Genomic DNA, 16,703 nt, shown 5'->3' with positions numbered 1-16,703 from the left:
ACACACATATATATATATATATATATATATATATATATATATATATATATATATATTCTCCCTTCCGACAAGTTGCGAGCTGAATTTGCATTTAAACGGCCGGAAGTGTCATTGTTCATCTTAGCGACCCCGAAAACTATCGATTCGACACTAATATAGATCATTTTCAACAATTGTTATATATCTCCTCCCTCCTCCAAGTTGTGTCGCTGAATTTAGATTTAAATGGCATCGTAAGTGTCATTGTTCATTTCAGCGACCCCGAAAATTGTGGATTCGACACTAATATGTCATTTTCCCCTCTCTCCTTCCCTCAAGTTGCACCTTCAAAGTAAAAAGATAAAAACCATCCCGAATCTCATCTCTGTTGAAAATTTTTATCGAGGTCGGTTTGATGATTCAAGAGTTATTAAGTTAGAAACAGAGTCACTTTCATTTTGATATGTAATAGATAATCTGTCGCACTAGAAAACATGTATTTGTTTACATACAGGATTTTGTACATAAAGTTTATACAAGTGTCTATATTAAAATATTCAATAATAGTAATTATATGTTTTAGTGCATGAGTATTAAAGAAATTTGCCTACTGCTCTTTCTCTTAAGAAGTAATTTGGTTAAAATTAACAAAACTTCACCAGACCAAAGAGCATATAGAGAACTCAGTTTTATTCAAAAGACCTATTTGTTGCAACAGAACACTTCATGTTGTTAGCCTTGTATGTAACTGTAACTAATGCATGTAACAGTATGTAACTGTAACTTCTGTAATTAATGCACAGCCACGAATAAAGGACATAATAGAAATAAGTGCAGACTACTAATTTTCCCATTAATTTTCAACTAGCTGAACCTGTGCTCTCTAAACAGCGCATCATTCACATATGAGCATGAATTTCCTTGTCATTCCTCATATCTGTACATGTCCCTTTACAGATACAAATGAAGAACGCCTTCATAAAAATAGGCAAGGGGTATCATAAAGGGAAATTTTTCCGACTTTTTTTTTTCAATATCCCGCACCGTTTGCAAGATTTGAGCCGACTTGTTGTTGGAATTTCTAATTCATATATGACCAGTGTTTTCTTTCTTTTTGCGTGCATTATGTAATAAATAAATTACACACACAATTAATTATGTCAGTTATATACGGAGTTCATTAAAAAGAAATCTCCAAACAATGAAGATTCATCTTAGACTAGAGAAATGGTTATCCTTCCTTTTCTTATCATTTGGCCATTATCATGAAACAAACACCTGAGAGATATACAACACCTACTGTTCGGGATGCATGCACGAAAACATTTCCCATTATTTACTAAACCTTCCTTGCGCCTCGCTATTTGTTGTTTGTTTGGAGAAATGAATCGTAACCAGGTTAAAATATAGCTAATTTAATTAACAAAATATTTAATATACACTAGTGGACACAGGTATGTACTGTATGTGAAGTTCTCACTGAATGTTTGTATTGCACCACAATAGTTCGCCACAAGACACATCCACCACACACGTTTCGACTGTCTAAAAAACACACACTCTCTGCCATTCGTGGCGGCTCATGTTCACTTTCTACAAAAAAGAGGGAGAAAAAGGCCACCCTCCGAGAGCGAAGGAAGCCAAGGACACTGACCATAGCCTGACATTATTCTGTTACGTTATAGCTGTTCAGATTAAATATTTTGTAAAAGAAAAAAATACACTCAACACCTATATACAACTATGTGATGTTGGAATATATAACTCGTAGGCTATGAAGCTTTACTTTTAAAAAAATTCAGTACTTCCAGTGTACCCCTAAAAATTTAATAAAGAACTAATGGTCATGCTTTTTTTAATATTCATTAGAACTGGACAATTTACACAAAATTTGGAATCGACCAATGAAAACGGCACGTTTCTAGCACTTGTGGATTCAATATCTCATTGTCGAAAGGACTGGAGACAAACATATAAACTTTTCTGTGGGGACAAACATATACGCGTAAATCTAGTATTTTAATATAGATAATAATTGGAATAGTTTTATTTTCGAGTGCTATATTTTAATATTCGCAATATTGAAATTTTTGAACTTATATTTTTCACGCGTTTGAAAAAAAAAATCATTACTAGTAAAATTAACCTAATACAAACATTATTTATTTTTTCAATGTTTCCAATTTTTCCGGAAAGAAATCGAAAAAAAAAAAAGAACAGTTTCTTACCAACAGGTTCAAAATTTCCGGAAATTTTACAACACTAGTTCAGACACACTTGTATTTTGCGCAGCATTAAACTCTGATGTTAGTTTCGACGCAGTTCGCTGCTTGTCCTGTTTTACCAGTCTGCTCAGCCTACAAAGTCCGACATACGTAATGAGGTGTGTGTGTGGGGGGGGGGGCGCCCAACACCTCGACGTTTGGACGTTGTTTCCCCTTGGTTTCGCCACTTGTTGAAGACACTCACCACAGCACTCCTCGAACACCTGACAAGTCCTGCAGTTTCCGAAATTCTCGTGCCGAAAAATCCGAAAGTGTTTCTGAATGAGCACTTTCTTCAAAATAATATTAAAAATTATAGAAAGATTTTCGAGACATTCGAGTCGAGTCGAGATTTTTACGAGCTGTCTCGACTCGAAAATTCGAGTCGAGAAATACGTTTGTCTCGACTCGTCTCGAATTTTACAAAGTGTGCCTCGACTCGTGCGCATCCCTACAGTGAATTCATGTTTTGGTTAGAGTTCTTTCACAAAATAATGTCACATGTGAATATTTTCCATAATCAAATTCAGTGCAGGCCTATCATCAAAGTACAAGCAGCACTTAAATATTTCATTGAAGCCATTGAGCAAATTTGGAATGACACAGACAATATTAGGACAAATGATATAATTCTTCCAACAGTAGGTGAAAACAAATGTGGGGGACTTGCAGAGTGCCCAATGCCAAAAAAGTATGTGATCGCATTTCTGCGAATGAGCGAAATCGACTTTAGAAAACAAGCCATTTGGATGCCGTCAAAATTCTGGATTCAGCAAATTTTAGTGATTTTTCGAAGAAATTTCCGGAAAATGTTCTGGACACTGCGGTTGAAAGCTACTCAATGTTAGATAAGCAGCGACTTTGCACTGAGCTTTTGGTTCTATCAGCTTATCTTTAAAAGCAACTTACAGGACAATTTTAGCGAAATAACAACCCTTTTGCAAATATTAGTGACCATACCAATGTCCACAGCAGAGCCTGAGAGATGCTTTTCATCTTTAAAGAGAATTAAAACATTCGTGAGGAATTTCCATAGGTCAAAAAGGTTAACTGCCCTTGCCATGCTCTTGATAGAAAAAAGTTGGATCAACAACATGCTAGATTTCAATTCCAGGGTGATAGAAAAGTTTGCCAGCATTAAGAATCGAAGGATGGATATTAACTCCAGATTTCAGTGGATAAGAACGCTATATATATTGTAGAACGCTATTTTAATGACAGTACGAGCCGCCCCTGGTACACATCGTTCTAAAATTGCATTGCTCGACAAATTGTTTTCGCATTTCAGTTGATTCAGTTTTGCACAAATCATTGCCTGCAATCAAAATGGAAGGTACCATTTAACAAGAATTTTACCTCCTTTTTTCCATTACAGACATCTAACTGTTGTAAAAACACATTTCAGATAATTTTGTTGTGTAGATACAACTTGCAAAAACTGAAGTTCTCATTTGCAATTTCACCGTTCCTTCCCGTCCCGCTACGGAGGACGTTGGAACGATGATTTTCTAGGAATTAGATTTCCTCTTCTCATTATGGCACTTTTACTCTAATCATATTTTCCTCTATTGCAACATTTTCGAGCCGTGGAATGATAAATACCCCAAGTGATTTCCTATAGGAGTTTTATTCTGTTCATCGGTTATTATCTTCAACCGTTTTCATATTAGTGGTACTGGATGTTTTATCTGATACAGGCACCATGTCTTGGCGGCCATTTTGAAAAGCGATGACCCATATGAACAATCTTTTGCCACAACGCTGTTTAGTGTATGAAGATCTATCGAACGAGGTATCACTTGACCCATATTTTTGTTTAAAATTTCTAAGTTGGGCCTGGACCCCATGAAAGGTGGTCTTGGGGGGCACCGCGACAACATCATTCGACTTGCTCAATGGCTTTCCTATTTGAGTTTTTGTTTGGTTCATTTATGTTCAACAGCGGCGTAGCGTAAGGGAACGCCGGTATGCCCGGCATCCCCTGTTAAGAAAAAAAAAAATACGTATTTCATTATATATAAATTGTTTGCTTGTTATTATCACAATTTTTCCCACTGCAATCTTCTGGATACGCTCTCTCACCGTCTCACCTTACTGTGACAAGCGGAACCTACGCATGTGCGTCACTCAGATACACATTTTCTGTCTTTCCTGTTGTCGTATGCTATGTTCCAAGCTTTCTGCAATCATCGGGGTTTTCGTCTGCTTTCTGTAGAATGCGCATGCCCAACTATTTCCTTTCTTACTCTTCTTTTCCCTTGCAACTCTACATTTTGCTTTAGATATACGCTGGCATATTCAAGTATTTCCAACTCTATCTATTTTGAACTAAGCTATAGTTTCTATACAGAACGTAGAGCGCTATCAAGAAGGTAGAACAACACAGAAATGGTTAGTTCAATGTCTTTTTGAAGCAGATTGGTTATGTAAATAATAATATAAGAATAGTTATGCTTTAATCGTAATTAAATGCATCGTAATTGTAATCGTAATTAAAGGCAAACTATTAATCTTCATCGTAAATACACAGTATGTCCAGTGGCGTTGCCAGAAACTCTTTGAGGGAGCTCACACATACAAGCATAAACATAAAGCAATCTGTAGAATCATGGTCACCGATCTGGTAGGTCAAGAGAGCCAGCACTCCCCGCCCCTCACAAAGATTGCTTGGACCCTTCAGTCACTGGCACATATCCCGGGAAGATGAGGGGGACATGTCCCCTCTAATCTTGGAACAGAGGGACTGTGTTCCCCAGTAATCCGATTTGAAATTATGATGATTTGTATCCGACTGCCACAAAGGAAGGTGAGATGAAATTGATGTACCTTGACTTGTTTCATTTTCTAAAAAATCGTTTTCTTTAACATTTCATTGTCATTAATTATTGTTAGTCTATTTTCAACTATCTATTTAATTTCTGTATTGTGATCATCATAATTTTGCTCAAATAAGAGTATTGTTGCGCTATACATAGTTGATTTTCTTCCATACTTTTGGGGAAGTTATTATTTATATTATTACAAAACAATAAAATTTTAATGTGGATCATTGTGGATGCATAAGTGGAAACATATCAATTATAAATATGCATGTATTCAGATTACAGAATGTCTTCATGGCACTGATTTGTAATACTGATATGTACTACAATTTCATCTACATCGCCTGTTATATAATACGAGGGCGTGCTGGGAAGTCCTTAGCTTTGCCCCCTTCCGATATTTATAATGTTTGTTTTTATTTGAAAACTACATGTGTCTATATGTTTGTGACGAAATATTAAAACATTGGTACTACAACGATAACATTATATATATTGGGCAGAAAGTGCTTTAATGTGTGTACTTTCCCAAGAAAAGAAGAAAAAGAAAATCTATAGTTAATAATGTATTACTTACTTGTTTATACAGATACTTAAGAAGGAAAGCTGAGATAGAGATGGAAAATAAATATTTCCTGTTTACAAAATGAGGTTTGATTAATTAAATGATACGAACCAGGTAAATAAAACGAACATTAGCAATTGTTTTCGTTTTATATGGTGCCTTATTACCGGGAATTGGATAATCTGAAGTTTAGTATAGATTACCAATATAACTTTGTGTGATTTCTTTAAATAAATTCCGTCAACACGGATTATATATTATTAAGAAATAAAAAGAAAATATATGTTAAAATGGATGGTAATCGTCAATCTGCGCCAACAGGTGCTGAGTGTGTAGGAAATCTAACCACTGCTATTACCGGATCTGAGATTATGGAAACTCAATTACAGATGATGTTGCAAACTATAACAAAACAAATTGAAACACAATTTAAGCAGATGGATAATAAAAGAGCTCAGTATAATACGAGACTAGAGGATAGGATTGAACAAATGGAATGGTCCAATGCTAGGATAGAAGACAAAATTGAAGAACATTTTCAAAAGATGGAACGTTCACTAGAAAACATACAGAGAGTTTTTAATGGAGATGATTTCACGAATTTTCCCAGCCAATTTGAACAGCCGGATAAGGATACCAAACCCGTAGATGGGGCGGAAAAAGAATATATAACTCCCGTAGAAACCTTACAACATACAGGAGAACAAGAAAACGTGCAAGAACTATTGTATGCTCCAGATGAACCATTATCAGCTTATAATGAAAAAGAGAAGGTGGAATTTGTGCTCCGCATGTAAACAAAATCTGCGAAGAAAATAATCGAAAAGGTACGGAAATGATTATGCACAAATGTAGGGATATGTCAAGTGATGACACTATATCTTGTACAGATACTGAAACTACCAATGCATATATTGATAATGTGTACTCCATCTGTGGTTCTAAAGAAAAATATAAATTTCCATATGAAATGTTTTTCACATCTAATTCAAGCCTTGTAAATAGAATTCCTGTTTTAACAGTTAACCTAGATGTAAGTAGTATTTATAGTTGCAATTCAGAGTTTAAGTTTCAAACAGGTAGTGCTTCTTGTGTACAAGAAAGTTTTCTCAATTTTATGATGAATTGTGACAATGTAACAAATGTTGTAAAAGTGTTTGACCTAAGTCTAAGTAATCGTTGTTGTAATTTATTACATGTTGAAGAAGGAACTAGCTATACTAATATGAAGGATCTGTTTAAGAGTAACATATGTTTGATGTGTGTCCTAAAACAGCTTTTAACCGGTACCAATTTTAAGAGTGATGAAAACTATACAATCAAAAGGCGAGATCTTCAGGTATCTGATCCAACAATCTTACGAGAGAAGAGAAAATCTGAAAAGTTTTCCAAGTTTCAAGTTCTATGCAAAGTCCGCAAGAAGGTAGGAGCAGGTATATGTGATCGACAATTACGTCCAAAGACGAATGAAAGAAGACCTAAATTCCGAAAGAAACATAACAACAAACAAGGGATCAGTCCATTCAAACTTCGGGTCTTAAGCTTGTACCAATGCATAATAGAACAGAAGCCTAAAGTTCGATTGAAGTTGCTAAAGTGTCATCATTCAGTGATCGGTAGTGAAAATGCCAAACTAGAGCTTAACAGCCAAAGAACGAAAAGATATAGGATTATTCCTTCAATACAGCATTGGCTAAAGAGAGAAGCTACATTTGCATGCATAAATGATGTAAAAAGTAATCGAAGTCAATATACACGTAACTTTAAGAGTGTGATTGATGAGAAGAGGAATCTACAAACCATGAAAACGGCTTTGCCATAACACATAACCAGAAAAAGTTAACAAATGCTCTACAGTTACCAATCACATTGATGTGCTGTAGTCGTAGTATTTTTAGGATGTACGTATTATTTCGTGTAATTCTTGATAATTTAGATGAGTTATTAACTAAATGTTACTATTTGAAATAAGTTCGGTTAATACGACATTGCAATGTTTATTTTGTGCAAAGTTACATTCATTCTAATTATTCGAATGTACTTAACCTAATGAATTTAAAGTTAATTTAAGTGTAGGCCAGATTCATGAGCATTGTGTTATTCTTAGCATCTTTAAATATATGTTTTCGTTCTAGTATTTTTGTGTAATTTTGTCAATTACAATTGACGTTCAGGGTGAAGCATATGAGAAAGGACTGTGAAATATTCCGTGAATATCTTGTTCAATGTCATTTTTATTACATTTCCTATTAGCTTTGTTTGAGTTTCTGATAATTCGTTATCATCTCCTGTTAATAATTTCATCCAATCTCTTAAGCTTCCTTTGGTTTAGAAATATGTATATCATAGATTAGGTTCCGAACATTATATGTAATTTTATTTCCTGTGTCCATATAAGCGATTAACTTATAACCAATCGCTATCTTTGCTTGTGTAATGACTTGCACTTACGTCTAATACAACATATAAGTGAACAACTAATTTGCTGATAATATATGCAAATCTTAAATTTACATATATATTGCCTTGCACTATTATTTTAAGAAGAATTGATTGTGTGACTTTCTTAATAATGTTTAATGTGAAATGAAAGTAAATGGATATAAAATGAATTAAATATATAATGTCAAATATTTATTACAAAAGACACTAAAAATATATAGCAAAGGCAATTATATTGTGTATAAATACATTTTAAAGATGAAGTGTCAAATTTATTAATTATACGAGGTGTAATCTCTTTGTTGCAATAAGCAAAGTCCTGTATTTTATACAGTATGGTTCAATTTAACGGTCCAGGATTCTTACACAAATTGTACCTGCAATACAATTTATGTAATTCCCATTGTTCGGGAACCATATACAACGATAACATTATATATATTGGGCAGAAAGTGCTTTAATGTGTGTACTTTCCCAAGAAAAGAAGAAAAAGAAAATCTATAGTTAATAAGGTATGACTTACTTGTTTAGACAGATAATTACAAAGGAAAGCTGAAATGAAGATGGAAAATAAACGTTTTCTGTTTACAAAATGAGGTTTGATTAATTAAATGATACGAACCAGGTAAATAAAACGAACATTAGCAATTGTTTTCGTTTTAGTACTAAGGAAAGTTTTTCTTAGGTGAGTCCTTGAGATGGCAGGGCAGCCCAACAAGTTCAATGATGTTGAGAGTCGAGCGGTGATGAAGTTCCTCTTCCTCCAGGAGAAATCTGCAAAGACGATCCATGATGAGATGCAACAAACATTGGGGGTCCATGCACCTTGTTATGCCACAGTGAAGAACTGGTTTGTGAAATTTAAGACAGGCCATTTTGGCACTGAAGATGACCCCGCCCTGGGAGACCATCCATAATGATTGTGCCAGAAATCATTGAACAGATTCATGAAATAATTCTCACAGAAACGAATTTCTGCTAAAAGTATAGCAGAGGACCTAGGTATATCCCGTGAACGCGTTGGTGTCATTATTTGCGATCATTTGCACATGAACAAACTTTCTGCCAAATGGGTGCCGAAATGTTTGCAAGCTGATCAAAAGCGTGCAAGAGTGCTTGCTTCCAAAGAGGTTTTGAGCCGTTTTGAGCAGGAAGGGACTAATTTTGTGGAACGTTTGGTCACGGAGGATGAAACATGGATCTATTTATATGATCCAGAAACAAAGGAACAATCAATTCAAAAGAGTGGCGTCACAGTGGTTCACCGAGGCCAAAAAAGTTTCGTGTGCAAAAATCTAGTTCAAAGGTTCTTGCCAGTGTTTTTGGGGATAAGGATGGGGTCATCTTTGTTGATTATCTAGAACAAGGTAACACCATAACCGGAGTTACTATGCATCATTACTGGAAAGGCTTCACACAGAGCTGAATCAAAAACGCCGTGGAAAGGTGTCCCGAAATGTTGTCTACCTTTAAGACAACGCATCTCCTCACAAGAGCAATGTTGCGATGCAAAAATTGGCTAGCTTAGGGTTTGGAAACTTGCACCACCCATCATATTCACCTGACCTAGCCCCATCAGACTACCACCTATTCCCAAATTTAAAGAAACACTTGAAGGGGCAAAAATTCGCCACCATTTCTGAAGCAATTACAGCAGTAAAGTCATGGTTTGACACCCAACCAAAAGAGTTTTATTTAGAGGGCCTAAATAAACTACAGGCCCGAAGCAAAAAATGCATCGAATTGAAGGGAGAGTATGTTGAATAAATCCATCAAAAAAAAATAATTTTGTCTTATTTTTCTTAGTAAAGCTAAGAACTTATCAGCACCCCCTCGTATACAACAGGTTCACCTCAGAAATCAGATTCATCTACCGTAATTTGAGTCTCATCTCCCCTCTCCCCATAATAAGCCTCAGATATGCCCTCCTCCCTCAAATCTACCCTCCTCCCAATGATGAAGACAACTCTGCTCCCCTGAACCTCCACAGCATTGTTTTTCAACTTCATAAATATTTTGAACATCGCTTTTAAAAAACATATGGGAACGGTCTTACCCGTTTCCCGAATGTTGAAGACAGATTTGCTCCCCTGTCTTCAGTATCTGGATATCTGACAACAAAATACATACGCAGAAACAGGCCCCCAGAGTTGGTTTAAGTACTTTCTATCTGCATCTTCAAATGAGATACGTATACACTCAGGCCCATATTCACGAATGGGGGCCTGAGTTCCGGACCCAAGATGACAAATTTGTAGGAGAGACTTTTTCAGAGCGAGATTGAAGTATGGTATGGGGAGAAAGAAGCTGCCCAAGGGAACTATGCTGGAAACAATGTTTATACAACAGTGGGGCCGAGTTTTCTTGTCCCAACGGTAGTGGCAAGAAGAAGCTGAGACAATTGCTTATTGGCTTCTAACGTAATCCACGCACTTGCTTCTGTATGTCCCACTAAGCCACCAATTAGGGGGCCTCCCTTCTAAATTTTTCATAACCCTATACTTCCCCTCGGAATAGCTATGTATTGCTGATTGCAATAGTATTGTATCGCGCAAGTGACTAACTTTGGCATCCCCACTTCGGAATACCACGCTACGCTACTGATGTTCAATCGTTTTCATATTAGTGTTACTTTGAGGTTTATCTGATACAGGTAACATATCTTGGCGACCATTTTGAATACTGTGACCGATATGAAAAATCTTTTATCACATCGCTTTTTAGTTTTTAAATATCTATCGAACGAGGTGTCACTCGACCCATGTTTCCATTTAAAATTTTAAAGTTGGGCCCCGGGCCCCCTTGAAGAGCGGAACTGGGGAGAACGGTGTCATCATCATTCGATTTGCCCCATCGTATTTCTTATTTGAGTTTTTGTTCAGCTCATTTATGTACAGTACAACCGTTTTCGAGCTATTTTCGTGGAAAGATTATATACAGGGAGTCCATAAAGTCCTGCAGGAAACTAAAACCCCAATATTTCGAAACCGTTACGTTTAAGTGTATAAATTTTTGGGGTTGGAAGAAGGAAAGTTTAAAGTTTTGTTCTGGCCACAATGCTCGATTACGTTTGCGCTGGTAATCACGTGACTTAAGATGGCGTCTACTAAAGAAAAGGCACAATGTGTTTTGTGGTTTGCGGAATTAAAATCTTGCGTTTCAGTGCGAAGAACGTTCCAAATAACGTATGGGAAAATACCCCCAGCAGAAACAAGTATCAAGAGGTGGTACGAGAAGTTCAAAGTAACGGGAAGTGTGTCAGATCTACCACACCATGGAAGGCCAGGAACGAGTGATGTGATTCACACGTTTCAGGACAGCGTAGCCAAGTGTCCAATGAAGTCGCTTAAACGTAGGTCATTGGAACTGGGAATACCAAAGTCAACGTTGCACAAGATCGTACGCAAGAATTTGAAGGTCCGGCCCTATAAGTCAAAATGTGTGCACGAGCTGATAGAGGGAGACTGTGACATGAGAATGGTATTCTGTGAGTCAATGCTTACCCGCTTACAAGAAGATGGTGACCTTCTGTCTCGAATTCTGTTTTCAGATGAAGCCACATTTCATGTGTCGGGAAAAGTGAACATGCACAACTGCCGAATTTGGGGGGTGGAAAAGTCAATGTCTGATGTGCTGTTTCAATGGACCACATTATCGGCCCTTTTTTCTTCGAGGAAGAGACGGTAAATGGTAACAATTATCTGAACATGTTACAGACATTCCTTTTTCCACAACTTACTAGGTTAGGCATCCTTAATGAAGTCCACATGTAACAGGATGTGGCACCGCCGCACTATGCCCTTCAAGTTCGATATAGTTTCTTAACGAAGAATTTAAGAGAGATGGATTGGCCGAAGAGGATCCACACCTTGGCCTGCAAGATCACCAGATTTGATGCCTTGTGATTACTGACTGTGGGGACACGTGAAGACCAAGGTGTATTCTCAGAAGCCAGCTAATCTGCACGATCTCAAGAACAAAATAACTTATGTGATTTTGAACATTCCAGACGAGCACCGCCAATACGCAATTCTTGGTTTCCCAATAAGACTACAAGAGTGTTTGGACGTGAATGGTGCACAATTGGAGGTTTGGCGATAAACCTTAACTAGCTGAAACAAAATTTTGAACCTTTCTGTAAGTACACCAAAAAGTATTTGTTAATACATTACGGAGTTTCCAAGTTATAGTTTTACTTTGCTGCAGGACTTTATGGACTTCCTGTATATATAACTGAAGGAAAACGAGCGAAGTAAGTAAAACGTACGATTGAGTGGAGTTTACGCAATGTTTCTCGCAGATGTCGTCCAGGATTCGATTTTGCGATAATGTTTCCGTTAAGCAGTAGAGGCCAAGAGGTACAATAGATTCGTGCTTGCATAGCATCAACAGCAGTGGTCGAAGTGAGACAGTATGCGGTGGTATGCCATATCGCCTCTGGTTTTTCAGTGATGAAGGCATACCGCCTCTGGATTTTCAGTGATCCCTCATTTAATAAATCCATTTTTATACACAGTAATTGGCGAATAGCTTTGCATGTAAAAATATTTTATTTCTTAGTAGAAATAATTTCTAAGTTAACAACATCGACATTTTTGTTATTTTTTCTTACTTTTTGTATTTAAAATGAGGTGTCTTCAAAGAAGTTCATCTAGTTTATATATTGATGTGCCATATTGAATTGTTTCTTTCTTATATGTGTGCGTGTCTTCTTGCCTTAATGCATATAAATGTTGTGTTTTGAGCATGGTCAAGGGCGCCCATATTGTGGTTTCCAAGGGGGCGCAAGTATACGCAACATTTCAAATAAAGATTCAAATTTTGCTGTAACTAATGTAAAAATTCTATTGGGTTTTCGATATTCCGAAGTACAATTTCCTCTAGGAGGGGAGGCAAGCGCCCCACCTTGCCCCGCTGATGGGCGCCCTTGAGCATGGCGGATTTAGGGTTAGTCTGCTATGAGAGACACATCTTCCGGGGGTTTGATATACCCGTCAGCTGAGTGGGTAGTCCAAAAGTTCTCCCGCAGGAAATTATTAATATAACAATTCTCTTTTGGAGCATTTTCGTGCACTATAATTCTCTACAATACAACATAAGGGGATTTTTTTCAGTGTTGGCGAGGGATCAAAGTCTCTCCATGCTCCTCCTCCCACCGTAACTAAAAAGAAGTCTCCAGAAGATTTCAGTCATTATGTAAATATAAATGCAATCTTTTATGCAACATACCCTCACTGTATTTCAACATTTAGATAGCCGGTATGACGAGTCAAAATTGTAGTAAAACATACCGCCTCTGCTTTTTTTCCACTTGGAACATTGATCAACAGTGAATACTCATTGGTATAGCACGACACTCTACATCAGTAACATCAAAACAAACATTATGAGGAAAATAGCATTGTCCAGATTATCACTGCCTCTCTTCTGGTCAGATGCGCGCGCTTTGGAAAGGTGACTCTTTAACATTAAAAGTCATAAAACCTAAATAAAGAAAGATATCGACCTGCGAATTGTTTTAAAAATAACTTCAATCGTTTCTCAATATTTTTCTGGCTTTGCACCCCTATCTAACATGAACAATTAAAAAAAAAATCTCACTAGTCAACTATTTAGATATTGCATTGCAACAGTATCCGCACTTCCTCTTACATTTTATTTTTATTTTAAAATTCAAAAAGTCGTTTTGAATGCAAACTTTCCTAACATTGACACCAAATGTGGTGTTAATAGCTGTATAAGTTTCAACTTCGTATCTTTTATAGTTCAGAACTTATGACGTGATATATTTAGCGCTACGTTAGAATTTGTCATTACCAAGATTTCACTATTTCAATTTATTTCAATACTTGAAAATTCCTCTTGATATGAGAAAAACATATTATTTGATGGAGAATACAATGTTCTACAATAATCTATCCATGCCTAGCAAGAAAAACTATTTCTAAAATTCAGGCTGTTTGGCAACAATGGGCATAAGGGAAAGCATTGGCATTTACTCCTGTACTGCAATCTAAAGGTGAGACGCTCTATAGTTCTGTTGTTTTTGTCACCACCAACTTCGGCCCAGGCCCGTATCCAAGGGGTTCTAGGGGGCCGCCCCCTAAATTTTTACTGCTCTCCCCTAAAATTTTCAAGGTAGGCTTCATCGTTGAATCGGCACTCCCTAACTTCTACCGGGCCCACGTACATTTTTGGGCTTTCTACCGACCTGCTTCGGCCTTCCCTCCAACTTCTGTTTTGAGGTGAGAGAATAGTAAATCTAGGGAGACTGTGACCAAACACTCGAGAGGATGGTCATCTCTGGATATAACACTTCTCCAATCACAGTTTTCTTTCAACTTTATAAAACCAAAACCTGTATGGCATTCAGGGCCAGCCGTACACAATTTGCCGCCCTCTGTAATGGCATCATTTTCCGCCCCCTTTCTCTAAACAGAACAAATCTCAAAAGCCACGATTTCAAGTATGCTACCTCATCATTAACAACGAAGGGGACCGAAAAAGCAATCACACTCAGAAAGGACTAAACACTACAAATACAATCTCGTTGTATCTGTTTTCTTCTTTAAATAGTAATTCATTCACTTAGTGAAACATAAAGCAAACACACCTGAAGAGGAAAGATGGTAATCCGTTTTATAGAATTCAATATCGAGCTGCAATCTTAATATATCTGTTTGCAAATCCAGTGCAACTAGCTCTTTTGTCTATCTTTTTTTATTTTCCTTCTACACCTGTTTTTTTCTTTTAAACTTGTTTCCACTTTAAATGATACGGAACTTGTCTGTGACAAAGATAAGACTAGTTTTCATATCAAAATTGTGATAACTAACTAAATGGAACAGGTATTCTATGCTGTTCGAAAACTGAGTTCTTGTATTTGACAACAATCAAGCAGTTCATACTGGGATTTGTTTGACCATTTGCTTTAGCATTGTCCATGTGACCTTAAACTAATGCGACCTAAATGTGATTTATGAATATAGTATTTAAATAGACGGTCAACTTAGTAAATTTAACAACCATCATTATCAAGTTTGTTTCCAACAAGAAATATTTATTTTAAATAATGTAGTTATGGTAGATTTTGCCGTCCCGTGAAAATGTATGTGTTGAACGTATGGTAGAGCGGCTCTAATGGCATTATATACCTAGGGTGGCCATTTGATTGCAATAACTAAAAGTGGGACAATAAAAAAAATGTTGATTTGAAAGCTTATTTTGATATAAATTAATAATTTCACACAGAGACACACAAAAGCAGTACTATAAAATTAAAATGGGAAATAAAACTGTATTTATTCTGTAGTTAGAAATATAACAATCCTTTCATGATCTTGGCTTTTTGAGATAAATTTTAGGCTTTAAGTCAAGCACGTACTGCTTCATTGCTATTTATCGTAGAATAATGGTTCATCTTTTTTTTTTTTTTTTTTTTTTTTTACAGTAAAGTAATCTTTCCAACGGTACCATTTGCTTTTTCTATCATACACCTGAAACGGGAAACTTGGGAAAAACCGGGAGTTTTTTTTTCGAAAATAACTTTCTTCAAAATTTTTGCGCCCCTCTGACTCAGGCCTGGTTTGATATAGGGATCTTAAAATCACTAGAAAAACATGTGGTTATCTACACAATACATGTGCAAAATTTCAATGTGATATCTTGAAAACTAAGGGTGGAAAAAATTTTGGAAAACCTCAAGGCGACCAATCTTTTCTCTCTCTCTCGCTAAATTCGTTGTACAAAAGCAGAGGAGTGATTCCTGAGAGTAAAACAAACAAAAAAGTTCCAATAAACATAGGGCGAAAACCCCATCGTTTACGTGTTATAGGCTGCCGAAAACATGAAAAAATTAAATCTAAAGGTCCATAACCCCGAAACTATGGGACCTACTGTAGTCGGGTCAAGACTTCACTTAAGAACTAGTGTGTGTTCTATCCAAAAATACATGTTTGAGAATCCTAAGGTACTCACGCAACAATTTTTATGGAGGTAGTTGGAGAGTACCTTATATCATAGGCCCGTAGTCAAACTCGCTCTAAAAAAAAATTGTTGTGGAAGCACCTCAGGAATGAGAAAGAAGAAAAACAGAGGCAGCCATTAAACGGACCATCTCTCTCCGTTTACAATTCTAAAACTATACAGAAAATACAGAACTCGTGCATTAGGTTTGCCTTTAACTTAAAGAAATCGGAAAATATCCTACCAGTGCTAAATAGAAACGATATTTTAACAATGTCGAGAAGATACCTGCGCTATAGTTGTCTGATATATATAAAATCCTTATAACTCAATCCCCACAATATTTATATTGTAAATTTACAAAGCGGTCACAAATTCACTCTCACGTTACACGTAATAGTGAGAAATTCAATGTACAAAGACTTAAACAAGATAGTGCAAGGATCATTTTCTAGAGAAGGTCCGAGAGTATGGAATGCGATACCAAAACTCTCACGGAAATAGTCACTTAATTCATTTCGAAATTCATTAAACCCAGATAGCACAGAAAAAAAAATTAAAAATGTTTAAAAGTTTGCAAAGGCAAACTAAAAAGTTTGCAAAAAACTTGCCTTTTCAAATGAGAAAATTTGCCAAAAGTTCAATGCAAATAACGAAGTTGACGCT

Source organism: Thermobia domestica, chromosome 11 (genome assembly GCF_964235325.1).
Source record: "Thermobia domestica chromosome 11, izTheDome1.hap1.1, whole genome shotgun sequence".
Taxonomy (NCBI): domain Eukaryota; kingdom Metazoa; phylum Arthropoda; class Insecta; order Zygentoma; family Lepismatidae; genus Thermobia; species Thermobia domestica.
Note: the sequence above shows the minus strand (reverse complement) of the source record.